Source organism: Hyla sarda, chromosome 6 (assembly GCF_029499605.1).
Source record: "Hyla sarda isolate aHylSar1 chromosome 6, aHylSar1.hap1, whole genome shotgun sequence".
NCBI lineage: Eukaryota > Metazoa > Chordata > Amphibia > Anura > Hylidae > Hyla > Hyla sarda.
The window spans coordinates 185,649,322-185,676,393 of record NC_079194.1 but is presented as its reverse complement, the minus strand read 5'-3'; the positions used below and the strand labels follow the sequence as shown (position 1 = coordinate 185,676,393).

The 27,072-nt window shown below is 43.7% G+C and overlaps 1 long non-coding RNA gene across 1 annotated transcript in view; it reads right to left on the bottom strand.

Annotated features, from left to right (window-relative positions):
• The window catches only part of LOC130276550 (uncharacterized), a 55,041-nt gene extending 29,168 nt beyond the window's left edge, over positions 1–25,873 (bottom strand). Inside the window, exons 1-2 of the long non-coding RNA XR_008845164.1 lie at positions 25,320–25,873; positions 22,627–22,849 (exon numbers count right to left, since the gene is read on the bottom strand). This is a non-coding gene — a long non-coding RNA (uncharacterized LOC130276550). The remainder of the gene's footprint in view (positions 1–22,626; positions 22,850–25,319) is intronic.
• Positions 25,874–27,072: the final 1,199 nt, after the last annotated feature.

Sequence of the window (27,072 nt, the reverse complement as noted above, 5' to 3'; positions counted from 1 at the left end):
CAGCAGTCACCCCGGCGCGATCCCCGCCCGGCGCACGGCGGGGACCGAAATTCCCACGGTCGTACAGGTACGCCCTTGGTCCTTAAGTACCAGGGAGCAAAGGCGTACCTGTACGCCCTTGGTCCTTAAGGGGTTAAAGAGGTAGCCCCGTGGAAAACTTTTTTTTTTTTTTTAGATCAACTGGTACCAGAAAGTTAAACAGATTTGTAAATTACTTCTATTAAAAAATCTTAATTCTTCCACTACTTTTTAGGGGCTGTATACTACAGAGGAAATGTTTTTCTTTTTGGATTTCTTTTATGTCACGACCACAGCGCTCTCTGCTGACCTCTGCTGTCCATTTTGGGAACTGTGCAGAGTAGGAGAAAATCCCTATAGCAAACATATGCTGCTCTGGACAGTTCCTAAAATGGACAGCAGAGGACAGCAGAGAGCACTGTGGTCATGATATAAGAGAAATCCAAAAAGAAAAACATTTCCTCTGTAGTATACAGCTCCTAAAATGTACTGGAAGGATTAAGATTTTTTAATAGAAGTAATTTACAAATCTGTTTAACTTTCTGGCACCAGTTGATTTCCACAGGAGTACCCCTTTAACAGGGTCCCTGTGGAAAGATGAGCATGGGAGTTGCGTTTGATTATTGATTCTGTGTGGAGGAGGCCATCAGTCAATGTAAGAATTCAGTTGCACCATACAGCTAAGTGTGAACTGAGTGCAATATATCTACTTATCTAACTAATTGGGTACTGCATAAGGCACATGGCATTGTGATAATGCTTGGACATGTTATTAACATATATAGCTGCTGCTGTGATCTTGACACTGCTAAGGGGACTTAGTGCAACTATCAGTGTATACAGCTGAGATATCAAGGGCAGTTTATTCATCTGAGACATACAGTGCTTTATGAATGAGTCTATGTGGATACTGTGGAAAAACTGATCTACAAGTAACACCAGCTCAGAGTAATTTTTGCTGTTGCAGTGTATATAAGTGTATTTAAAAAAAACATCCACAACAGGAATGCTCACCAATATGGATGCACACTGTTTGAATGAACTATGCAATACTGAAGCTACTATTGGAACATTGTGCAATTATCAGTGTATGCAGCAGAGAGCTAATAAGGAAATTGTGCAATAGTTAATATAACGGAGAGATATAGGCCCAGATTTATCAAAGAATGTCTGCGGTAGAGCTATTTTCCCACATTTATTTGGGTGGTGGGTTTGCATTATTTATCAAGAAGGTGCAGCAGGATGATGAATTTTGCACAGCTCTGCTGTGGTGGGAAAAACTCTACCACATACACTTTTTCTAGACGCTTGTGAGAGAGGGAAGTAAACACTTTCCCGGGTCCTGAATTTGGCAGGTTAGGTGCTTTTACTTACTTTCACAGAGCTGCCGGGACATTTTTACTTGCATTTTAGATGCTACAATCAGATTTAATTGTGGTGTCTAAGGGGTTAAAGGTGATGTCTGGCATTAGAGAGGGGTCCTAGTGGCAGATAGCCGCCAGGACCACCCAGCTATGACCTGCTCTCGGCTCCTGAGCGCGTTCCATAGAAGGGGAGTGGGACTCTGTCGTCCACATGAGATTAAAGGTAAAATTTCGTGGGTAGTGGCCTGGCGGTTGAGATGAGTGGTTGCACACTGTGAGTGCTCCCACTCAGAACCTGCAATATACCTATCCTGACTTGAATCCTGGAGTCCCTGATGCCACTAACTCGACTCAGGACCCGTACTATGGCCCCTAAACTGGACCCGCACAAACAAAAGGACAGAACCGCGGTAGAAAATGCCCGCACAGAAAAGCAAGATGGCGCCAGACAGGCCGGCGCTCCCACCTCCGCTTCAGAGACTGAGGATCAAAATGTCTCCTCCTCAGATGCGGCCCCGGACCCTCCAGAGCTGACTCTTTGGGAGGTGAGCGATACTCTCCTCCTCACCATACAGACTTGCAGAACCTCGCTCACTGGGAAATGGAGGAGATTAGGGTGGACATGGGCCTTTTGCAGCAAGACCTGCAGAATCTCCGGGATAGAGTGGCGGAAACAGAGCACCGCATCTCCACACTCGAAGATACCGTGAACCCTCTTCCCGCCTCCCTCAGTGCGGTACAAGACCAACTTGAGCTGGCTAAGCAAAAGAATGACGAAAACCGTCTACACCGAAATAACATCAGGGTGATCGGCCTACCTGAGCGTGCGGAGGGGCAGAATCCGGGAGCTTTCGTGGAGACCTGGATTAAAGAACTCTTCCCCAACGTCTCCTTCTCCTCTGCGTATGCCGTGGAACGTGCGCATCGAGTGCCCTCTAAGCCTCCTGTGCCTGGAAATCCCCCGCGGCCATTGCTGGCCCACTTTCTCAACTGCAACAATAGGGACCTGATCCTCCGCTCCGCAAGCAGACTGCCTGAGATCATGGTCCACAGCAACAAGGTCTCAATATTTCCAGACTTCTCCTCTGACCTGTAGCGCAAACGGGCCTCCTTCACCTCCATCAAGGCACGGCTGCGAGAGCGTGGGGTTCCCTACTCTATGGCCTACCCCGCACGTCTCAGGGAAGTGGCTGGTGACCAGGCTGTTGTCTTTCCGTCGCCTCAAGAAGCAGATGACTGGCTGAATAGACGGCGGTGACTCTGGAAGGTTTATTGCCCTCCATAGCTTCTCTGAAGTAACCTGCAAGCCATGTGTGGCCCTGCAAGCCATGTGTCAGGCCTCAGATATAATGTCACCACGGCTGGCTACAGGTACTGTGCCTTATCCCCTGATGCTCCGGCCCCATCCACACTGCCCCTGGTTCGGTCCCCTTTCCCCTCCCCCCCCCCCCCCCCCCCTCTGCCCCTCCAGTTTTTCTCCTATCTCATACTTCCCGTCCCCTCACCTAGCCCGGTCCCCCTTCCCCCGGAGATCACCTCAAAACATGAGAGACTTTTGGACATTCACGGGCCTCCCCCGGGACTGTGTACGCTGGAACCCTTATTGACTCTCCGTCCCCCACCGTTGCTTTCCCGTTCTCCCCATCCTCCTCCTGGCCCTCGTTCCCCCCCCCCCCCCATGGACTCTGTGGACATTTTTTCCCCCTGAAGTATCTTTTTATTTTTTTCCCCCGTGCTCCTGTTGCTGACTTCTCCCTCTCCCAAACTTCTTTACCCCTTCCTTCTTGTGCCTCTCCCCCCTCTTCTTTTCCTTTTCTCCCCTCCCTCCTCTCGTACCCCCCTCTCCCCCCCTTTTTTCGTTGATCCTCTCTCCTTCTCCACTTTTCTCACTTCTGCACCCTGTCATTTTGCTTCTCCCCCTAGTTCCTCCCCTCTGCCATCCCCACGTGCTGTTACTTTCCCCCCCTCACCCCCTTTCCCCCATATTCATGATTGGGCCATCAGACTTATCCTTTTCCCGGGTCCTTCCTCCTTATGGTTTATACTATTAGTCCTCCTCTGCCCTGTTCCCTTATCCTTGTCCCTCCTTTTGTCATATAGCTGGTCCTCAGGGTTCTCCCTCTTCATATGTTTTAGCAGGTTCTCCCCACTAACTAGAGCACTTGCTCTCCTGTTGTATTTGCACTGATGTCATGTTTTGTTTTTCCTTTATTGTTGCACCTTCTCTTCCCTGTGTTGCTAGGGGATTTGTTTTCTGTGTCGGTTCCTGCTTTCCGCAGACTTACACTCTTCTGTGTGTCGTCGCCACCTGTTTTTTGTCTTTCCTGTCCTGATTGTGTGTTTGACTGCTTGTTCTTTGTTCGAACAGACGCTGACTGTTTTCTTGTTTTTAGATATCCATTATGGCGGATCTCAGAGTGATGTCCTGGCATATCAGGGGAGCCTGTACCCTGCATAAGCGTGCATTGATCTTTACTCATATCAGAAGGTATCGCCCTCACATAATAGCATTACAGGAAACTCACCTCACAACTGACAGGGCTACTCATTTGTCTAAACCATGTGTCCAGTGGGCCCAACATTCGTCCCATACTTCATTTTCTAGGTGCGTTACGGTTCTAGTTAGTAGGGTGGTGCGCTGGGAGCCGGTCACTGTCCTGAAGGACCCTATGGGTCAATATATCTTTGTTCATGCATATTTAAATAATACCCCGTTTGTCTTTCTGTTACTCTATATTCCTCCCCCAGCTTCTATGGAAGTCTTACATAAAGCCATTATCTTTGCAGCTGGGTACCCTTCTGCTCATTTTCTTTGCATGGGGGACTTTAATATGGTACTACACCCCTCTCTAGATAGACACAACCCTAGGGGGGTTCCTTCTACTCCTGGTTCCACCCCTCTTGCCCAGTTCTTGGGGGAGGTGGGTTGGGTTGACATTTTCCGATCCAGGCACCCACAAACTAGGCAATACTCTTGACAAACATTGGGTAGGAACGCGCTCTCCAGAATTGACCTGGCTTGTGGCAACCACATAATTCTGTCTCGAGTCTCATCGGTCTCCTATCAGCCGCGTGCTGTTTCTGATCATTCTCACAACAGCTGGAGGCACCCTGGTTTTTACTATACATTAATTAGTTTTTACATGCTCTGGCCGGCCCCCGCCTGCAGCCGCACACAGGAGCCGGGCGGGCAGATAATCATAAGTATTCCTATGCCGGACATCCCTGTGTCCCGAAAAATCTTTTCGGGACATAAGGATGTCCGCAGGGCACTAACCATTCCCCGCCCGCCGTGCGTCCTCCTCCGGTCCTCCTGCGGTCTTCCTCCGGTCCTTCTGCGCTTCTCCACCTCTCTATGGTTGTACGCACGGGAAGTCAGTGACGTCCCGTGCGTACAACCATAGAGGCGCAGGAGGACGAGCACCGGACGGGGCCTGGTGAGTGACCGGCGGCGCGTCATCTACAGTGTTCCGATCACCGCTCCTCTGGTCCCGGGACTGCTGCTATGGTCCATAGGCCATAGCAGTAGATTGTGACCCTGGGCCGGAGGAACGGTGACCGGAACACTGTGGGGGGCAGTACACAGACATACAGCCTCCAGCCATACACTCTATATGGCTGGAAGTTGTATGTCTGTGGGGGGAGCTGCCTACTATTGTGGGGGAGGGAGCTGCCTACTATTGTGGGGGGGAGCTGCCTACTATTGTGGGGGAACTGCCTACTATTGTGGGGGAGGGAGCTGCCTACTATTGTGGGGGGGGGGGGAGCTGCCTACTATTGTGGGGGGAGCTGCCTACTATTGTGTGGGAGGGAGCTGCCTACTATTGTGTGGGAGGGAGCTGCCTACTATTGTGGGGGGGAGCTGCCTACTATTGTGGGGGGGGGGAAGCTGACTACTATTGTGGGGGGAGCTGCCTACTATTGTGGGGGGGGAGCTGCCTACTATTGTGGGAGGGAGCTGCCTTCTATTGTGGGGGGGAGCTGCCTACTATTGTGGGGGGGAGCTGCCTACTATTGTGGGGGGGGGGGGAGCTGCCTACTATTGTAGGGGGAGCTGCCTACTATTGTGGAGGGAGCTGCCTACTATTGTGGGGGGAGCTGCCTACTATTGTGGGGGGAAGCTGCCTACTATTGTGGGGGGAGCTGCCGACCTAATGTGGGGGAGCTGCCGACTATTGTGGGGGAACTGCTGACCTAATGTGGGGGAGCTGCTGACCTAATGTGAGGGAACTGCTGACCTAATGTGTGGGAGCTGCTGACCTAATGTGGGGGAGCTGCTGACCTAATGTGGGGGAACTGCTGACCTAATGTGTGGGAGCTGCTGACCTAATGTAGGGGAGCTGCCTACTATTGTGTGGGAACTATACTGCCTACTTAATATGGGGGGAAGTACAAGGTACTGTACATCGCAGTTGAAGGGGTAGTCTTATACGGCAAGTATATCCCAAGCTCTATATTTTAACTGTAAAAGTTGGGGGTCGTCTTATACGCCCAGTCATCTTATACGCCGGCATATACGGTACTTTATTTGAAGGAATTCCTTGGTAAAGGAGGAACCAGCACTCTGGTCCACACTTGGGAGTATATTAAAACTTGAAGGCTTTATTTAATCCATTTAAAAACATATATGTATGCTATATGTTTTAAAATGGATTAAATATAGCCTTCAAGTTTTAATATACTCCCGAGTGCTGGTTTCTCCTTTACAAAGGAATTCCTTCACAGTTCTCATCGTGCTGACGTGGCAGCTACGCCCTGTGCACCTGGCCAGCTCGGCATTGGAATTACAGCGTGGAGGGGTGAGCGGAGATTTTCTTTCTATTTGACAGTACTTTATATGATGGTTTATTACTTGTACACTATAAAAACAATTTTTATTTATTTATTTATTTATTTTTTATCTTGTTTGTGCATCGCCATTTTCTGAGAGATGTAGTTTTTTTTTTACATTTTTCTACCAACAATGTTGTGTGATGGCAATTTTTTTCCAGGAGGAGTTGACATTTTTATTGATACTATTTTGGGGTACATGGGACATTTTGATCATTTTTTATTTTAATTTTACAGAGGTGGTATTGATATGAAGCCATAAATTTGGGAAGATTTTTATAAATTTTTTATGGCGTTTATCGTGTGGGTTGAATAATGTGATAGTTTCATTGCTTGGGTTGTTACGGATGCGGCGAATATCTGTCCATGTCCGGAACTGTACAGAGCAGGGGCAAATCTCCATAGCAAACCTATCCAGCTCTGGACAGTTCCTGTCATGGAAAGAGGTGTCAGCAGAGAGCACTGTGGTCAGACAGAAAATAAATTAAAAAAGAAAAGAACTTCCTCTGTAGCATATAGCAGCTTATAAGTACTGGAAGAATTAAGATTTTTAAATAGAAGTAATTTATACATTTGTTTAACTTTCCGGCACCAGTTGATAAGAAAATTTTTTTTTTCCACTGGAGTACCCCTTTAACCCCTTTCATTTTTGCACTTTCGGGTTTTCCACCTCACCTTCTAAAAATCAGAGCGCTTTCAATTTTGCACCTACAGACCTATATGAGGGCTTATTGTTTGCGCCATCAATTGTAATTTGTATTGACGTCAATCATTTGCCACTAAATTTACGGCAAAACCAGGAAAAAAAAAACAAGGATACCTAATTCATATAGGTTATATTTTACTACTTAAAAAAAACTACATGCACCAAAATTAGTATGTGTAAAATTGTCATATTCTGACCCCTATAACTTTTTTATTTTTCCATATACAGGGATGTATGAGGGCTCATTTTTTGCACCATGATCTGAAGTTTTTATCTGTACCATTTGTTTTGATGGGACTTTTTGATCGCTTTTTACGAATTTTTTTAGGTTACACAAAGTGACTAAAAATACGCAATTTTGGAGTTTGGAATTTTCTTTATGTGTACGCCATTGACCGTGTGGTTTAATTAACATTACGGTATATTTTTATAGTTTGGACATGCACACGGTGATACCACACATGTTTATTTTTATTTTTGTTTACTTATTCTTATTTTTTTAATGGGAAAAGGGGGTGATTCAAACTTTTATTACTGAAGGGGTTAACCCGTCTATGCTCGTCCATGTGCCGATAACGAAGTGTGATGCAGGCTCCCGACTCAAGCCCGCGCCATACTGGCTGGCCCCCAGCTGATTCTTGTAGCTGTGGGCCAGCGTTAATAGCTGATATGCGGCAATCGCCGTGGGCGGCTATAAACCCTTTAGATCGCTGCTGTCAAAGCTGACAGCGGCATCTAAAGGTGCCTTTATCCCATCCCTGGTGGTCCAGTGTGGCGCAGAGCACACAGATCAATGTGGTTCTATGGAACCACATTGATCTGTATGAGGAATCAAATGATTCCTCCTAAAAGTCCCCTAAGGGGACTAAAAGTGTAAAAAAAATAAAATAAAAAAAAAAGAAAGTTTTAAAACACACACATTAACCCCTTCCTTATTAAAAGTTTAAATCACCCCCATTTTCCCAAATTCCATATAAAAAAATATATAAACATAATAAAAATAAACATATGTGGTATCGCTGCATGCGTAAATGTCTGAACTATATAAATATATCATTAATTAAATTGCACGGTCAATGGTCAATTCCAAAGTACAAAATAGCGTATTTTTGGTCACTTTTTATACCACAAAAAAAAGGGATAAAAAGTGATTTGTGCATGTGATTTTGCAAAAGTACGTCAAAATCAAACCTATATAAGTAGGGTATCATTTTAATCGTATGGACCTACAGAATAAGTGTCATTTTTACCGGAAAATGTACTGCGTAGAAAAGGTAGCCCCCAAAATTTACAAAACTGTGTTTTTTCTTCTATTTTGTCGCACAATGATTTTTTTTCCCATTACACCATAGATCTTTGGGTAAAATGACTGATGTCATTACAAAGTAAAATTGGTGGCGCAAAAAATAAGCCCTCATATGGATTTTTAGGTGCAAAATTGAAAGGGTAATGATTTTTAAAGGGTAAGGAGGAAAAAATGAAAGTGCAAAAACTGAAAAATGCTTGGTCATTAAGGGGTTCAATCACATTTATTAACTTTTTTTTTTACAATTTTCTTTGTCCCCATTGGGGACTATTATATGCAATTCTTTGATTGCATACACCGATCATTGCTATGCCATAGCATAGCATTGATCAGTGTTATTGGTGCTCTGCTGCTTCTGCCTGCACGGCAGGCTTGGAGCAATAGAACGCCGATCGGACATTGAGGAGCCAGGTAAGTAGCGTCTCGTTATCCTCTCAGCTGTTCAGTATGCCACGATATGAGCTAACCGGCAACAGTTTTTAGCCACCACGATCAACTTTTATTGCGGCGTCTAAAGAGTTAATACCGGACATCAGCCCGATCGGCGGTACCTGCCAGGTATGAAGTGCGCTCAGCTCCGTGGTCGTTAAGGGGATAATTAATAATCAGTCCGAAGAAAACTTGTAAATTTTAAAGGGTACCTCTCATCAAATAAACTTTTGATATATTTTAGATTAATGAATGTTGAATAACTTTCCAATAGCATGTTAATGAAAAATATGCTTCTTTCTATTGTATTTTTCCCGATCAGTCCTGTCAGCAAGCATTTCTGACTCATGCTGGAGTCCTAAACACTCAGAGCTGCCAGCCTGCTTTGTTCACAGCCAAACAGGCTGTGAACAAAGCAGGCTGGCAGCTCTGAGTGTTCTCCTTTGTGAACAAAGCAGACTGGCAGCTCATAGTGTTTAGGACTGCAGCATGAGTCTGAAATGCTTGCTGCCAGGACTGGTAGGGAGACCCCTAGTGGTCATTTCTTCAAAGTGGAAAATTAAATAGAAAGAAGCATATTTTAATAACATGCAATTGTAAAGTTATTCTGCATACATTAATCTATAATATATCAAAAGTTTTTTTTTGATGAGAGGTACCCTTTAAAGCTGCCCAAAATTAATATTCAGATTTTCTACTAGCCAAAGACTAAAGAAACTTGAGGTTTAGGGGATATAAAGGTTACTTTGAAAAGGGGAACCCCAATAAAATCTTAATTAACCTGCTGAAAAATCAGTGGAAGAGATGTGAAACCGGAGTACTGCAAGATCGAAGGGAAACATCATTAGAGGAGAGAAACAGATAGAAGAGGAGTTGGTATCTTTTTATTCAGAACTTTATAAGTCGGAACAGAATTATAGGGAAGGAGAAATTGAACAATTGAACAAGTTAGAATGGAAGAGCCCATCTCTTTGAAAGAGCTAGAAAATGCTCGCGCTTCAATTACTGGTAACACCTCTCTGGGTTCCGATGGACTTCCTTTCCAAATCTACAGAGAATTCTCAGCTACCATTAATTAATCCTTAAAAGTGGGGACCCTGCCAGTCTCAAGGAGAGAAGCGAATATAATTTTGCTTCACAAGTCTGGGAAAGATCCTGTAATGTCCGTTTTTGTGTTTTTCTGTTTTGGTGTCTGTTTAGACACTGGGTTGTGGCTGGGCAGTTTTCTTTGCTATTCTCCCTGGCTAGGGAATAGTTAAAGCTCTTAGCCAATGACAGCTTTGGTGTGGCTATTTAAACCCAAGCTCTCCTGAACTCTGTGCTGTTATTGTTTTACCTTTGCTATGTTTAATTTCTGAGTTTTAACAATGGTTATTTTATTCCTGTTTATGATAGATTTTAGTCTGCTTGGGTTTTAAGTACATTTGTTGTTTTTTAGGATTATGTATGTCCGTTCTGCTTTATCCTTGTTATCTTAGTCTGTGTTCACACTGTGTGTCTTGATTGTACTCGCATTTCTCCATGTTTCGAGTTTGGTTTTGTAATATTGCTGTTTGGTATCCTGACCTGTATTCCTCCATAATTTTGGAGTTTGGCTTTTGAAGTTTTCTCTGGAGTCTGTTAAGACTCATCCTGTTCTCAGTCTAGTGTTCCGTGTATTATATTTCTGTTTCCTTCTAGGCCAGTATCCTGATCACAGGGTGGAGCATGCCTGCTGGCTAGAAGTCTATTTGGAGTTAATGTTGTTGTCCCTCCATGTTTGGAGTGGGGAGTCTTGTTTGTTCAGTGTCCAGTGTGAACAGTGTTCTATGTCTCTTGATCTGTTTAGTGTTTTACATTCAGTTCATCTGTTCATCCCCTGCATCTCCTGGTTTCTGCTGTATACTTATTCCATAATTAGTCTTGTTCATTTATTCATATCTGCCGTCTATCATGATTCCGCTTTCTGAACTGTATGTTAGTATGCTATATCCTGCCCTGTTTGTATATTTATATCCTGTTTGGTTTATCTGGTTATTTTCCCGTTATGTTTCTGGCCTGTCCCCGACAATATACAGTATTATTTGTTTAACTTTATGCCCATTGCTTTTTTGCGCATGGAAGGACCGGCACCGTGGTTGTCGATTCGCCGTATAGGGCGGATGGGCAAGTAGGCAGGGAGAGTGTTTCTAGGGACAGCTTAGGGCTTACTCTCCCTGTCCATCCTGTCAGTCATAACAGATCCATTAGCTATGGGAGTATATAGCCCCATATACTTTTGAACATAGACATCAAATTGCTAGATAAAGTTTGTGCAAACAGACAGGGAAGAATAGTTGATCAATTGGTAGGTAAAGAACAGTGCGGGTTCATGCCTGGATGGACAGTTCACGACAATATACATATTGGCCCTTATTTACTATGAGTGGAGTGTAGGTTTCCTTGTGGGTTTTAATTCCCTACAATTTTTTTTCCACAGTACTTACTAAGGTTTCCCTACATTTTCCACTTTCCCTAGATTTTTTTTTTTTTTTTTTTTACACATGCTCGGATCTGTAGGGTTTTCCTCAGCTGACATCCACTACATTTTCTGTGGAAACCTTAGTAAATATGTTGGCTTTTTGTGAAAATGTCGGGAACATGCCACTTTTCGGTGACCACACCCCCTTTTCCCGATGGTCACAAACCTTTTTCGGGTTTTCTTAGTAAAATGGAGAGTTAGTGTTTTTTTTTTTTTTAATTCTGCCGGGTTTACAATAGTAAATGTGGGCTATAGTTTTTGAATCTATACAATTTGGTGCAGTGGGTTCCTGCTCCATCCTGTCCCTAGATGCCATATAAGCATTTGATAGGATGGAGTGGGAATACCTATGGGCAACACTACGGAAATTTGGATCAGGTTAACATTTTTTAAACTACATTAAACTATTATATACCCTGCCAGAAGCTATGATGGTTATCAATGGAGCCTTATCGCAAACATTTAGTCTAAGTAGGGATACTTGGCAGGGATATCCCCTCTCACCTTTACTTTTTGTTATGCACGTGGAACCTCTGGCAGTTATGGCAAAGGAGAAACTAGACTTTGAAGGGTTCGTAGTTCAGGGTAGAAATAATAAAATACTGTTATACGCAGATGATACCCTTCTATTTGTTAAAAATCTACAGGACAATACCCCAAAGATAATAGTATAATTTGAGGAATATGGTAGGGTGTTGGGTCTAGCAATCAATTGGAAAAAATCATTTCTACTTCCAATAGATAAAGATTTGGATGCATCCATAGGTAGAAATTTGGCAAATATTGGATCTGGGTGTTCGAATACCTACGGACCTGGGGGAGTTTTTAAATTGTGATTTAAAACCTTTCAACAGAATAAAAAAAAAAAAAGGGTATGGGTCGGAAACAAGCTCCCACTTTCAATAGTAGACAGAATGACTATAATTAAAATGGTACTACTTCCTCAGATAATATTTCTATTTGCACTGATCAGTGTTATCTGCAATCTATTTCTGTGGTGTGCTAGAAGGCAGACCAAAGAAGAAGAGCGCATCAGCAGGCCGAAGCAGGTGATCAAGCATGTGATCAGGGCTCTTGCAGCCATCTTTACATACCGGACCCCAGTGATTGCATCGGAGGTGTTCCGATGTGTGTCTGTATGCCCCCCGTAATAATTCAGATGCCATCATCAGTATTAATCACGGCATCTGAAGGGTTAACCCTTTCATGACCCAGCAAATTTTTTTTTTCTGGCTCACGTTTTTACCTCCTTACTTCTAAGACCCAAAACTTTTTTACTTTTTGACTGACAAAGTCGTATTAGGGCTTATTTTCTCCGTGCCGAGTTGTACTTTACACTAATACACTTTTTAATCATACACTGTATTACAAAGCCAGAAAAAAAATTATATGTAGGGCAAAATTGAAAAAAATAGGGAATTGCACAATTTTGTAGGGCAATAATTTTTTTGGAGTTCAAAATACAGTAAATTTGACATGACATCTTTATTCTATGGGTCAGTACAATTCCAATGATACCAAACTTGAATAATTTTTGTTTCGTTTTATGGTTAAAAAAAAAAAAAATTTACCTTGAAAAATAAAAATAAAACTTTGTTCATTGCCATGTTTTCACCCCTATAACTTTTTTAGTTTTCTACGTATGGAGCTGTTTGTGTAGGGTTTGTTTTTTGCTCCATGAGCTGTAGTTTTTAACTGTACCACTTTTGAGTAGCTCTGGCTTTTTGATCACTTTTTATAAAATTTTCCAAAAATAAGCAATTTTGGCATTTGCTATTTTTTTGCATTTACGCCGTTCACCGTGTAGGATCAGAAAGATAATAATTTAATAGTTCGGATAATTGTGTCTTTTTTTGTTTGTACAGTGTTTAATTTAAAAAAATGGGAAAAGGGGGGTGATTTGAATTTTTATTAGGGGAGGGATATATATATATATATATATATATATATATATATATTTTTTTTTTTTTTTTTTTTTTTTTTGCATACACACTTTTTGGCCCCCCTAGGGGCCTATCATAAGCCATCATCAGATAGCTAACATAGATCAATGTTATGCTATTGCATTACATTAATCCATGAAATCTGTGCTCAATTGCTAAGGGCTGCCAAAGTGAGCCCTAAGCAATCTCAGAGCCAAGGAAGATGCCGAGGACAAGGTTAGACCTCGGGCTTACCTAATACCTAGCAACCCATAGCCCCCCCAAGATTACATTGTGTGTGTGGGGGGGGGGGGCTATGGGATCACTAGACACCAGGGAATAGCAACATTTAACCCCTTAAGGACTAAGGGTTTTTCCGTTTTTGCACTTTCGTTTTTTCCTCCTTACCTTTTAAAAATCATACCCCTTTCAATTTTCCACCTAAAAATCCATATTATGGCTTATTTTTTGCGTCGCCAATTCTACTTTGCAGTGACATTAGTCATTTTACCCAAAAATGCACGGCGAAACGGAAAAAAAAATCATTGTGCGACAAAATCAAAGAAAAAACGCCATTTTGTAACTTTTGGGGGCTTCCATTTCTACGCAGTGCATATTTTGGTAAAAATTACACCTTATCATTATTCTGTAGGTCCATACGGTTAAAATGATACCCTACTTATATAGGTTTGATTTTGTCGCACTTCTGGAAAAAATCATAACTACATGCAGGAAAATTTATACGTTTAAATATGTCATCTTCTGACCCCTATAACTTTTTTATTTTTCCACGTACAGGGCGGTATGAGGACTCATTTTTTGCGCCGTGATCTGAAGTTTTTATCGGTTTGCTTTTTGTTTTGATCTGACTTTTTGATCACTTTTTAATGGTATAAAAAGTGACCAAAATACGCTTTTTTGGACTTTGGAATTTTTGGCAATTTACGCACGCGGCGATACCACATATGTTTATTTTATTTTTTTTTTTACATTGTTTTATTTTTTTTATGGGAAAAGGGGGGTGATTCAAACTTTTATTAGGGAAGGGGTTAAATGACCTTTATTAACAATTAGGGACCTATAACACTGCACACACTGATCTTTTACACAGATCACAGGCGTGTATTAACACGCCTGTGATCAATGTTATTGGTGCTTGACTGCTCCTGCCTGGATCTCAGGCACGGAGCAGTCATTCGCCGATCGGACAGCGAGGAGGCAGGTAAGGGCCCTCCCGGTGTCCGGTCAGCTGTTCGGGACGCCGCGATTTCACCGCGGCGGTCCCGAACAGCCCGACTGAGCAGCCGGGTCACTTTCGCTTTAGAAGCGGCGGTCAGCTTTGACCGCCACTTCTAAAGGGTTAATATCGCACATCGCTGCGATCGGCGATGTGTGGTATTAGCCGCGGGTCCCGGCCGTTGATGAGCGCCGGGTCCGACGCGATATGATGCGGGATCGCGGCGCGATCCCGCTTCATATCGCGGGAGCCGGCGCAGGACGTAAATATACGTCCTGCGTCATTAAGGGGTTAAAGAGTACCTGTCATCAAAAAAAAATTATGTCATAGATCATTCCATATTAAACAACTTTCTAATAGGAGTCCCTAGCCACAAGCTTTTACATTGATTTTAAACTCACACCGGCCTGGCAGTGAGTCCGAAATCACCGACCGCTGGCTAAGCACATGATCAGCTCAGCGCAGCTCCCTGCCTGTCAATCAGACAGGCGGGAGCACTGTGCTCACTCACATACCCCGCAGGGCTCTGTGCAGTGAGGACAAGCAGGGCTCTGTGCAGTGAGGACAAGCGGTGCTCTGTGCTGTGAGGACAAGCGGCGCTCTGTGCTGTGAGGACAAGCGGCGCTCTGTGCTGTGAGGACAAGCGGCGATCTTTCTGTGAGGACAAGCGGCGATCTGTGCTGTGAGGACAAGCGGCGCTCTGTGCTGTGAGGACAAGTGATGCTCTGTGCTGTGAGGACAAGTGGGGCTCTGTGCTTTGAGGACAAGCGGAGCTCTGTGTTGTGAGGACAAGCAGCGATCTGTGCTGTGAGAACAAGCAGGGATCTGTGCAGTCAGGTAGAGCGGTGCTCTGAGCACTGAGGACAAGCAGGGTTCTGAGAGTGAGGACAAGCACAGGCTCACCCCCCTCCCCCACCCTGCTCTCCTCAGCAAAGTGAGGGCGGAAGCAGTCCTGCCAGCAGGCTTCAGTGACGTAGCGCCTTCTGGGCCACGCCAACATCCTCCTGCTGGCAGCTCTCAATATGTGAGCAAGAAGAAAGGTGAGATACAGAGCTTTTTTAAGCTGTTAAAAATTTTTAAAGGGGGGGGGGGTTTGTTAGGAGTAGTTAGGGAACATAGCCTGAGCTAGTTTTGAAAAGTTTATTTAGTCACAGATACTCTTTAATGTTTAAATGCCGTGATTTGTATAGATCACTGTATTTAACCAGATAACCCCTTAAAGGGGTATTCCGCCCCTAGACATTTTATTCCCTATCCAAAGGATAGGGGATAAGATATCAGATCGCCGCGGTGCCGCTGCTGGGGACCCCTGGGATCCCCGCTGCGGCACCGCGCTATCATTACAGCACAGAGCGAGTTCGCTCTGCACGTAATGATGGGCGGTACAGGGGCCGGATCACGCCCCCTCCCATAGACTTGCATTAAGGGGACGGGCCGTGATGTCACGAGGGGCGGCGCCATGACATCACGCGGCTCCGTTCCCTGTATCGCCCGTCATTACGCACAGAGCGCACTCGCTCTGTGCTGTAATGATTGCGGGGTTCCGCAGCGGGGATCCCAGGGGTCCCCAGCAGCGGGACCGCGGCGATCTGACATCTTATCCCCTATCCTTTGGATAAGGGATAAAATGTCTAGGGGCGGAATACCCCTTTAAGGACGAAGCCCATTTTGACCTTAAGGACCAGGCCAATTTTATTTTAGCGTTTTTGTCTTTTCCTCCCCATCTTCTAAAATCCATAACTCTTTTATATTTCCATCTACAGACCCATATAGTGACTTGTTTTTTTTGCATATAATGGCTTGTACTTTGTAATGAAACCTCTCATTTTACCATAAAATGTATGGCGAACCCAAAAAAATATTTTTTTAGGGAGGAAATTTAAATGAAAACCACAATTTTGCACATTTTGAAGGGTTTCATTTTCACACTGTACATTTTATGGTAAAAATTAAGTGTTCTTTATTCTGTGGGTCAATATGATTAAAATGATACCCATGGCTAGATACTTTGATATTTTTGTACCACTTAAAACAAATCTAAAACTTTTTGTACAAAATCAGTAATCTAAAATTGCCTAATTTTCACCACCTATAACTCTTTAATTTTTCTGTGCAGTCATCTGCACTTTTTATTGATACCACATTTGCATATATAAAACTTTAAGATAATTTTTAATAATTTTTTGGGGAATAAAATGTGACAAAAAAACTGCATTCTTGGAATTTTTATATTTTTTTATGTTTACGCCGTTCACCGTACAGGATCATTAACATTTTATTTTGATAGTTTGGACATTTACACACATGGCGATACCAAATATGTTTATTTAAAAAAATTATATTATACGCTTTTTGGGGGTAAAATGGGAAAAACAGACAATTTTCATTTTATTGGGGGAGGGGATTTTTCACTTTTTTTTACTTTTTATTTTTACTGCGGGCGATCTGATCATCCATTTTAACATACGCATTGCCACAGATGCTGTGATCTGTACTGATCATGGCATCTGAGGGGTTAATGGCGGACATCCGCACGATCGCGGATGTTGGCCATTACCGGCGGGTCCCTGGAACCTGCCATGTATGATGCAAGCACCGCTCTGATGCTTGCGGTCATACACAGGACGTAAAGGTACGTCCTGGTGCGCAAAGTACCGCCAAACCAGGACGTACATTTACATCCGTGGTCATTAAGGGGTTAAATGACGGACATCAGAGTGATCTCTGAAGTCCGTCATTACCGGCAGATGTCAGCTACTGATAGCACAGGTCATGATGCGGACTTGAACCGCGGGTCCTTGTCATGTCCGCCCACCCGACCCATGACTTCCATGTATGTCATGGGTCAGGAAGGGGTTAATGGCAGGCATTAGCGTGATCATTGATGTTTACCATTACCAACAGGTCGCCAGGTGCTGATAGCAACCAGGACCTTCCGTGCATAAGTGATTGCAACTCCTGTGGTCGCTTTAAGTACCAAGGCACCAGGACGTACACTTACGCCCACTATTTTTAAGGGGCTAAACTGCAGTGGAAATGTGTACTGTGGAGTGACAGATCACACTTCTCTATCAAGGTTTGAGTCAGGAGAATGCATTGGGCCAACTGTAAAGTTTGGTGGAGGAGGGATATTGGCATGGGGTTGTTTGTCAAGTATTGGTCTAGAATCCTAAGTTCCAGTGAAGGAAAATCTCAATGCTTCAGCATACTAAGACATTTGTGACAATGCTATGCTTCCCACTTGTTGGTCCTTTTTCAGTTCCAACATGACTGTGCTCCAGTGCACAAAGCAGTGAACATGGAGTGAAAGAACGTGACTGGCACACAAAAAGCCCTTTCCTCAACCTCCTTGATCACTTTTGGAATAAGTAGAACAGAGAATGTGAGCAAGGCCTTGTTGTATTACCTCACAAATACGCTTCTGGATAAAAGATTCCCACAAACATACTCCAAAATCTTATCAAACGTCAGAAGACATTAGTCTGTTATAACTTCAGAGGGAAAACAAACTCCTTATAAATGTCTGTGGATTAGAAAGGGATGTCATAAAAGCTCTTTTAAGTTTAATGTGCAGTTTTCCCAATACTTTTGTCCATATAGTGTATGTCGCAGAATTAAGACAATGTAGTGCCCAGAAACACTTACTGAAATCTTTACATTTACTGTAGGTCGACATTTTCGAATGTCAACCAATGGTCTAAAGAGCAATTCCCTAGTAAAATGTTATTTTAAAAAAAATTGTCACTTTTTGTTTGTACAATGTACATACTAGAGAAACAACCACATTGAGATAAAGTACTGAATTTTAGCCACAGAAAAATCTGCATCAAATCTGCCTTGTGTCAATATAGCCGTAGTGTTCCTTTAAGACCAATTCAGTTGTCACACTAAACATGCAGAGTTACTAGCAGATTGATGAGTAGAGACAGTCAGAGGTCTGGGCTGAATCTCCAGTCACATTGAAGTTAGTATTGGCACCACTTAAGTTAGAGACAATTAATTTATTTCTATGTAAAGTGGCTTATTCCTGTCTGAGGAGGGTATATTAGGACAATATTGAGACAGCATTGTTTTCTTAAGCTGGATGCATGCATTAAGTCTTTAGACTAAAGCTGACCATAAACATTATATCCATGTTGGCAAATAAAATTGTATTCATTGGAATCCAGTGAGCTGATGGACTGACGGACTTTGTCATTCAATCTTAAAGAGGACAAATCAGCCATGCTCAACTCTTTCTGACTAGTTTTTATACTTTCTGCATAAAGATAAGAAGCGCCAGTTGTGTCAGATGGAACCTGTCATTTTGTGACTACAGTTACAGTGGGGCAAAAAAGTATTTAGTCAGCCACTAATTGTGCAAATTCTCCCACTTAAAAAGATGAGAGAGACCTGTAGTTTTCATCATAGGTATACCTCAACGATGAGAGACATAATGAGAAAAAAAATCCATAAAATCACATTGTCTGATTTTTAAAGAATTTATTTGCAAATTACGGTGGAAATTAAGTATTTGGTCAGTAACAAAAGTTCATCTCAATACTTTGCTATATACCCCTTGTTGGCAATGACAGAGGTCGAAAGTTTTCTGTAAGTCTTCACAAGGTTTTCACACACTGTTGCTGGTATTTTGGCCCATTCCTCCATGCAGATCTCCTCTAGAGCAGTAATAGCAGTGATGGGGCTGTTGCTGGGCAACACAGACTTTAAACTCCCTCCAAAGGTTTGCTATGGGGTTGAGATCTGTAGACTGGCTAGGCCACTCCAGGACCTTGAAATGCTTCTTACGAAGCCCCTCCTTCATTACCCGGGCAGTGTGTTTGGGATCATTGTCATGCTGAAAGACCCAGCCATGTTTCATCTTCAATGCCCTTGCTGATGGAAGGAGGTTTTCGCTCAAAATCTCACGATACATGGCCCCATTGTTTCCTTTCCATAGATCAGTTGTGCTAGTCCCTTAGCAGAAAAACAGCCCCAAAGCATGATGTTCCCACCCCCGTGCTTCACAGTAGGTATGGTGTTCTTTGGATGCAACTCAGCATTCTTTCTCCTCCAAACACGATGAGATGATGAGTTTTCACTGAAAAGTTCTACTTTGGTTTCATCTGACCATATGACATTCTCTCAATACTCTTCTGGATCATCCAAATGCTCTCTAGCAAACTTCAGACAGGCCCGGACATGTACTAGCTTAAAGCAGGGGGACCCGTCAGGCACTGCATGATTCGATTCCCTGGCGGTGTAGTGTTACAGATGGTAGCCTTTGTTACTTTGGTTCCAGCTCTCTGCAGTTCATTCACTAGGTCCCCTTGTGTGGTTCTGGGAGTTTTGCTCACTGTTCTTGTGATCATTTTGACACCATGGGGTGAGATCTTGCGTGGAGCCCCAGATCGAGGAAGATTATCAGTGGCCTTGTATCTCTTCCATTTTCTAATAATTGCTCCCACAATTGATTTCTTCACACCAAGCTGCTTGCCTATTGCAGATTCAGTCTTCCCAGCCTGGTACAGGTCTACAATTTTGTTTCTGGTGTCGTTCGACAGCTCTTTGGTCTTGGCCATAGTGAAGTTTGGAGAGTGACTGTTTGAGGTTGTGGACAGGTGTCTTTAATACTGATAACAAGTTCAAACAGGTGCCATTAATACAGGTAAAGAGTGGAGGACAGTGGAGACTCTTAAAAAAGAAGTTACAGGTCTGTGAGAGACAGATATCTTGCTTGTTTGTAGGTGACCAAATACTTATTTCCCACCATAATTTGCAAATAAATTCTTTAAAAAAAAAAAAAAAAATTCTCATTATGTCTCTCATAGTTGAGATATACCTATGATGAAAATTACAGACCTCTCATCTTTTTAAGTGGGAGAACTTGCACAATTGGTGGCTGACTCAATACTTTTTTGTCCTACTGTACTTACATACATGCAAAATAAATAAAAATTTTATAAACCTTCACAAACAAATGGTCTTATTGACTTATCTACACAATGTTTGTTTAAGGGGTACTCTCATCTAAAAAAAAAAAAAAAAAAATCCCCTTCCATAACATAGCACTCGAATGTTCAGAAGCTCCAATGATTGTAGCTCTGGTGGTGGATACGGAGGATGGATACATTTCCCACTGTTCGTGTGATTGGTGGGTGTCCCATCAGTCAGATCCCCTCCATTAACTGCATTTCTGGTCATGGATGCAGAGTGTGCTCCATTCAGCTGGGGATGGACACAATTTGCTACTGTTCTTGTGATCTGTCAGACCCACTCCACTGGTACATTTTGGAGATGGGAATACCCCCTTATTGCTGATATCTGACTTGATTGGCCACTATGGGGAGAAGATCCACTTTTTCTGTGTGCTAGCTATGATGAATCTCCAATATGTTAAGGACAAGTTCTATGAGAACGCTTGCAAGCTAATAAATAAACACAACTAGAACATCTACATTATCCTTTAGGAAGCCTGCATGCCTAAAAAACCATCTTGTAACACTGTCGAAATTATTATTCCCCCTGATGAAATAGTGATCAGTCTCTAGATTCTCTCTGTGGAACCAAATATTTCTTTTTTGTATATTACCAAGCAACAGCAAAAATGTCACTGGTCTGCAGGAAGGTAGAGGAGAGGTGTGATATGTGGTATAGGACACAGAGCATGGAAAATCTCATTCACTGACCCTGTAATCTCACACAGCCCTCCACCTGCCAACAGGCGGACGTTACACCGGCTTTTATTTTCAGGAGGGAAAACATCTCATCTTATTTTAGACCTGTAGAAATACTTTCCCTCCCAAGACAGGTGCAGCAACACATTTAGATGTTGACGCTGTAAATAGAAGCTGGTTAACAATAATGGGACGCATACTAATGGGTTTAGCGAGGGATAGGATCTTCCATACTGCCTGGCTCATACTCAGCATTCTGTCACTACAAAAGTGTAGTGGGAGTATGCCTGGGATAGACCTAGGGCTAACCTAAATATGCAGACCACCACAAGCATCCTTAAATTCTTCATTTAAGAGAGGACCTGGCAATTCACCTCACATAGCGCCATGCACAGGACTGTTTTCCTAATCCAGTTACCACCTGCTCCTAATGACTTTCTGACCATTACCGCCCACTCCCGGAACATGTGTGTTCCCCTCCTGCCGCTCCCGCAGCATGTGTTCAATTCTGCCCATTCACACAAAGATTCTGAAAGGTGCCTTCTGCCTAGTTATAAAGAAAAAGAGATGTAGGCAGCTTTTCCAGCCTTGTAAATGGCACAAATACTTAGTACTAAAACCAACATGGCTGCCAGTAATTTACAAGGGCTATTATATGTGTTGTGAAGTCTGCCTGTGCATACAGGACTACAGCTATAAGCAGATATGTCAATCAGAAGCATAGAAAAACTAGGTAAAAATGCCTTTTCCAGCTTTTCCACGCTCCTGAATGACATTTCTGCTTATACGTATCTCACATAAGTGAGTACACCCCTCACATTTTTTAGAAATATTATATTATATCTTTTTCCCACATTGTTTTCATGTGATGCATTAGTTTTTACAAGTAGGTGTGGATGGGGAGCAGGTGTCCTTAATTTGAAGTTATCACTCTCACACTCTCTAATACTGGTCACTGGAAGTTTAACATAGCACCTCATGGCAAAGAACTCTCTGAGAATCTGAAAAAAAGAATTGATACTCTACATAAAGTTGGCCTAGTCTATAAGAAGATTTCCAAGACCCTGAAACTGAGCTGCAGCATGGTGGGCAAGACCATATAGCAGTTTCAGTGTGCCCATTGTCATAACCAGAGGTTGTCTTTGGGAAATGGATGAATGAGTGCTGCCGGTATTTCTGCAGAGTTCAAATGGGTGGGTGATCAGCATGTCAGTGCTAAGACCATATGCCACACACTGCATCAAAGTGTTCTGCATGGCTATCATCCCGGAAGGAAGCCTTTTCTAAAGATGAAGCACCAGTAAGTCCTGATGAAGACAAGCAAATGAAAGACATGGATAACTGGAACCATGTCCTGTGGTCCGATGAGACCAAGATAAACTTATTTAGTCAAGCGTGTGTGGTGGCAACAGATGAGGAGTACAAAGACTAATGTGTCTTTGCTACAGTCAAGCATGGTGGTGGGAGTGTCATGGTCTGGGGCTGTATGATTGCTGCTGGCACTGGGGAGCTACAGTTCATTAAGGGAATGCAATGGATGACAACATGTACTGTGACATTCTGAAGCAGAGCATGATTCCCTCCCTTCGGAGACTGTGCCACTGGGCAGATTTCTAACATGATAACAGTCCCAAACACACCTCCAAGACAACAATTACCTTACTGAAGAAGCTTTGAGTAAAGGTGATGGACTGGCCAAGCCTATCTCCAGACCTAAACCCTATTGAGCATCTGCGGGGCATCCTCAAACGAAATGTAGGAGAGCGTAACATTTCTAACATCAATCAGCTCCGTGATGTCATCTTGGAGGAATGGAAGAGGACTCCAGTGGCAACATGTGGAGCTTTGTTGTACTCCATATCCAAGAGGCGTAAGGTCGTGCTGGAAAATAATGGTGGCCACACAAAATATTGAGCTTTGTACCATACCTGTTTTTTTCTCCTAGAATTTAATTGCTGTAGTCACCAGGATGTGTCTAGTAATTACCCCACAAAGGAAATAAAGAAATAATTGTATTGTTCATTACACCATAAATAGAGTTAAGCTTTACTACAAATATACAATCTGTTTATTCAGATAATAAGTAATACTAAGATAATGGTGGCATTCATCTTAAGATGTTTTACATCTTTACGCAGTTTATCAAGTTTTAGCAGGCATCACATTAATGACCATTCATTTTATTTGGTTTTATTCCACATAGCTGTCAGATTGAATCAAAGCCAGGTCTTCTGCGGAATTTGGCAGAATGCGGAATCCCATTGAAGTCAACAGGCAGTGAATTTCGGTGGAATTTCTGGCTGAATTCTTCTGGCTGAATTCTGCATGGAAATTTCGCCAAGTGAACAAAGCCTAAGGCTGAAGAATTTCCTCAGAGAAAATAATCCTCATTAAGAACTTCAACACACATCAATTGAGCTTTGATTCCACAAGGATTCCAGGCAGAATTTCCACATGGAAATTACTTGTGTCAATGACTTGTGCGCCATGGTTTTTGCATGAAGAAGTAGAGGAAATTCAGTGAGGAAATTCTGCAGTGCAAACCAAGCCTAATACTGCCATACTCCAAGGCTAGATTGACACTAAGGAAGCTCCAGACTGAGACATTCCAAGTGCCCCATGCTGTCCCAGCAGATGGCAGTGTATTTGGCACAGATTCCACCTAAAGTACGAGCAAGATAATTTTTTAGTGGCTGAAATTACCGTAGTGTGCACTGTGCAGTGAAATCCCATTGTTAGCATCGTAATCTCCGAAGCAGAATTCCATACGGAAATTCTGTAGTGTGAACCTAGCCTAAGTCTGAGAGGGGGAATATATCCCACTTCTATGCCAGCACAGTAGCAGTCTAGCAGCACATCCATAGCAAATAAGTCAGTCTCTTGTTGCCTAGACCTTAAGCTAGTGTCAGAATTGCAACTGACCTGAAGGCAGAGAAGCTACAGTGAGGAATATCTACAAGTGTCAATCCAATGTTATTCTCTCACCTGATCTTTAGAACTGAATGCTGAACAGTGCAGTCGCATTGGCAACTGTATGACACCCAGCAAAAGTCCTGTTACTAGAAAAGGATCACAAAATGCTCAAAACTTTCTGGGCATCATATAGTTACCTCAGCAACTCTTTCACCCAGCATGCATTGTGTCTCTACACACAACCTGAAGACTGTGCAGGAGAGTAACATTGGATTGCCACTTCAGACCAATTGCCGTATACTGCTAGCAAGGCACTGTGACAATGCTCACACTGCAGCCAGGGCCGGTTTTAGACTTCGTGTGGCCCTGGGCAAAAATCTAAAATGGGGCCCCCAGATTGCATGACCAAAGATCACTATCTTGCGCTCCCTGAATTGTGCTGCATGTGAGTAAATGAAATTGCGCTGCAAATTACTAATGGCTGTGACTACAACATGAGAAATGTAATAACACCATCCAATATGAATTTGTGGCTGCAGTAATTTGGGGTCTGTACATCTCTCCTCTTCAGATTCCTCTGCCGTCGGGTCTTAGAGGAGGAGGGGGGGGGGGGGATTTATGTCACAGCATTTCTCCTTGAAAACTTTATACACACAAACATGCACTCCAATTAACACTTTATACACACACATGGATGCTCAGTAACACTTTATACACACATGCACTCCAATTGACACTACACACATGCACTTCAATTAACACTTTATATACACACACATGCACTTCAATAAACACTTTATACACACACATGCACTCTCAGTAACACTTTATACACACACATGCACTCTCAGTAACACTTTATACACACACATGCACTCCAATTAACACTTTATACACACACATGCACTCTCAGTAACACTTTATACAGACATGCACTCTCAGTAACATTTTATACACACACATGCACTCTCAGTAACACTTTATACACACACATGCGCTCTCAGTAACACCTTATACACACACATGCACTCCAATTAACACTTTATACGCACACATGCCCTTTTATTAACTCTACACTAACCTCATACAGTCATTCCCCTGACTTTGTCTTCATCCCTGGGTGGTCATTAGCAGATAACACAGCTGAGCGGAGGGGGCAAGACTCGGCACAGGCCTCATGCAGGCACAGCTTCCTATTCATGACCTTCTGTTTGGCCTCTTCTGGCTGCCGTCACATGAATCCCCTCCCTCTCCTCCTCTAAGACCCAACGGCAGAGGAATCTGAAGAGGAGTAATGAATGGTGCATGTTCTCTTTAGGTGGCTGGGCTCCCCTGAAATTGTGGGCTCCGGCCATAATTAAACTCCCCCTGCTCACACTCCCTGCTCACTCCATCACCCGACCCTCACCACTGCACGCACGAGCACCCTCGGCCTCACCTGCATTGGCGGAGGCGACACTCAGAGCTCACACCAAGGTCCGGCCTCACGTACTTCTGCCAGCACAGACACAGCTCAGGGGCTAGGCGCTGACGTGCGTGCCTGCGCTGCGCACATCTGTGTCACAGCAAGGATGTGTCACAGCAGCGCCGCCGGGGGCGAGGGGGGCGCCGGGGACAGAGACAGGGGGCCCCTTTGGAGATGGGGGCCCTGGGCAATTGCCCAGTTTGCCCCCCCTAACGCCGGCTCTGACTGCAGCAGCCCAACACAAGTCAAAAGAAATAATGTAAACTGATTTTTGTGAAGGGTGGAGTAAAAAAAAAATACACTGCTCAAAAAAAATAAATAAAGAGAACACTAAGATAACACATCCTAGATCTAAATGAATGAACTAATACTTTCATTTTTACATAGTTGAATGTGCTGACAACAAAATCTAATTCATCAAGCCATGGAGGTCTGGCTATGGAGTCACACTCAAAATCAAAGTGGAAAACCACACTACAGGCTGATCCAACTTTGCTGTAATGTCTTTAAAACAAGTCAAAATGAGGCACAGTAGTGTGTGTGGCCTTCACGTGCCCGTAGGACCTCCCTACAATGCCTAGGCATGCTCCTGATGAGGTGGCGGATGGTCTCCTGAGGGATGTCCTTCCAGACCTGGACTAAAGCATCTGCCAACTCCTGGACAGTCTGTGGTGGATGGAGCGAGACATGATGTTCCAGATGTGCTCAATTGGATTCAGGTCTGGGGAACGGACGGGCCAGTCCATAGCATCAATGCCTTCCTCTTGCAGGAACAGCTGACACACTCCAGCCACATGAGGTCTAGCATTGTCTTGCATTAGGAGGAACCCAGGGCCAACCGCACTAGTATATGGTCTCAGAAGTGGTCTGAGGATCTCATCTCGGTACATAATGGCAGTTAGGCTACCTCTGGCAAGCACATGGAGGGCTGTGCGGCCCCCCAAAGAAATGCCACCCCACACCATTACTGACCCACCGCCAAACCGGTCATGCTGGAGGATGTTGCAGGCAGCAGAACCTTCACCATGGCGTCTCCAGACTCTGTCATGTCTGTCACATGTGCTCACTGTGAACCTGCTTTCATTTGGGAAGAGCACAGGTCTCCAGTGGCAAATTTGCCAATCTTAGTGTTCTCTGGCAAATGCCAAACCTCCTGCGGACGTCGGGCCCTCATACTACCCTCATGGAGTCTTTTTCTGACCATTTGAGTGGACACATGCACATTTGTGGCCTGCTGGAGGTCATTTTGCAGGGCTCTGGTAGTGCTCCTCCTGCTCCTCCTTGCACAAATCCAGAGGTAGCAGTCCTGCCACATCTCCTGATGTACTGGCCTGTCTCCCGGTAGCGCCTCCATGCTCTGGACACTACGCTGGCAGACACAGCAAACCTTCTTGCCACAGCTCGCATTGATGTGCCATCCTGGATGAGCTGCACTACCTGAGCCACTTGTTTGGGTTTTAGACTCCGTCTCACGCTACCACTAGAGTGAAAGCACCCCCAGCATTCAAAAGTGACCAAAACATCAGCCAGGGAGCATAGGAACTGAGAAGTGGTCTGTGTTCACCACCTGCAGAACCACTCCTTTATTGGCGGTGTCTTGCTAGTTGCCTATAATTTCCACCTGTTGTCTGTCCCATTTGCACAACAGCATGTGAAATTGATTGTCAATCAGTGTAGCTTCCTGAGTGGACAGTGTGATTTCACAGAAGTGTGACTGACTTGGAGT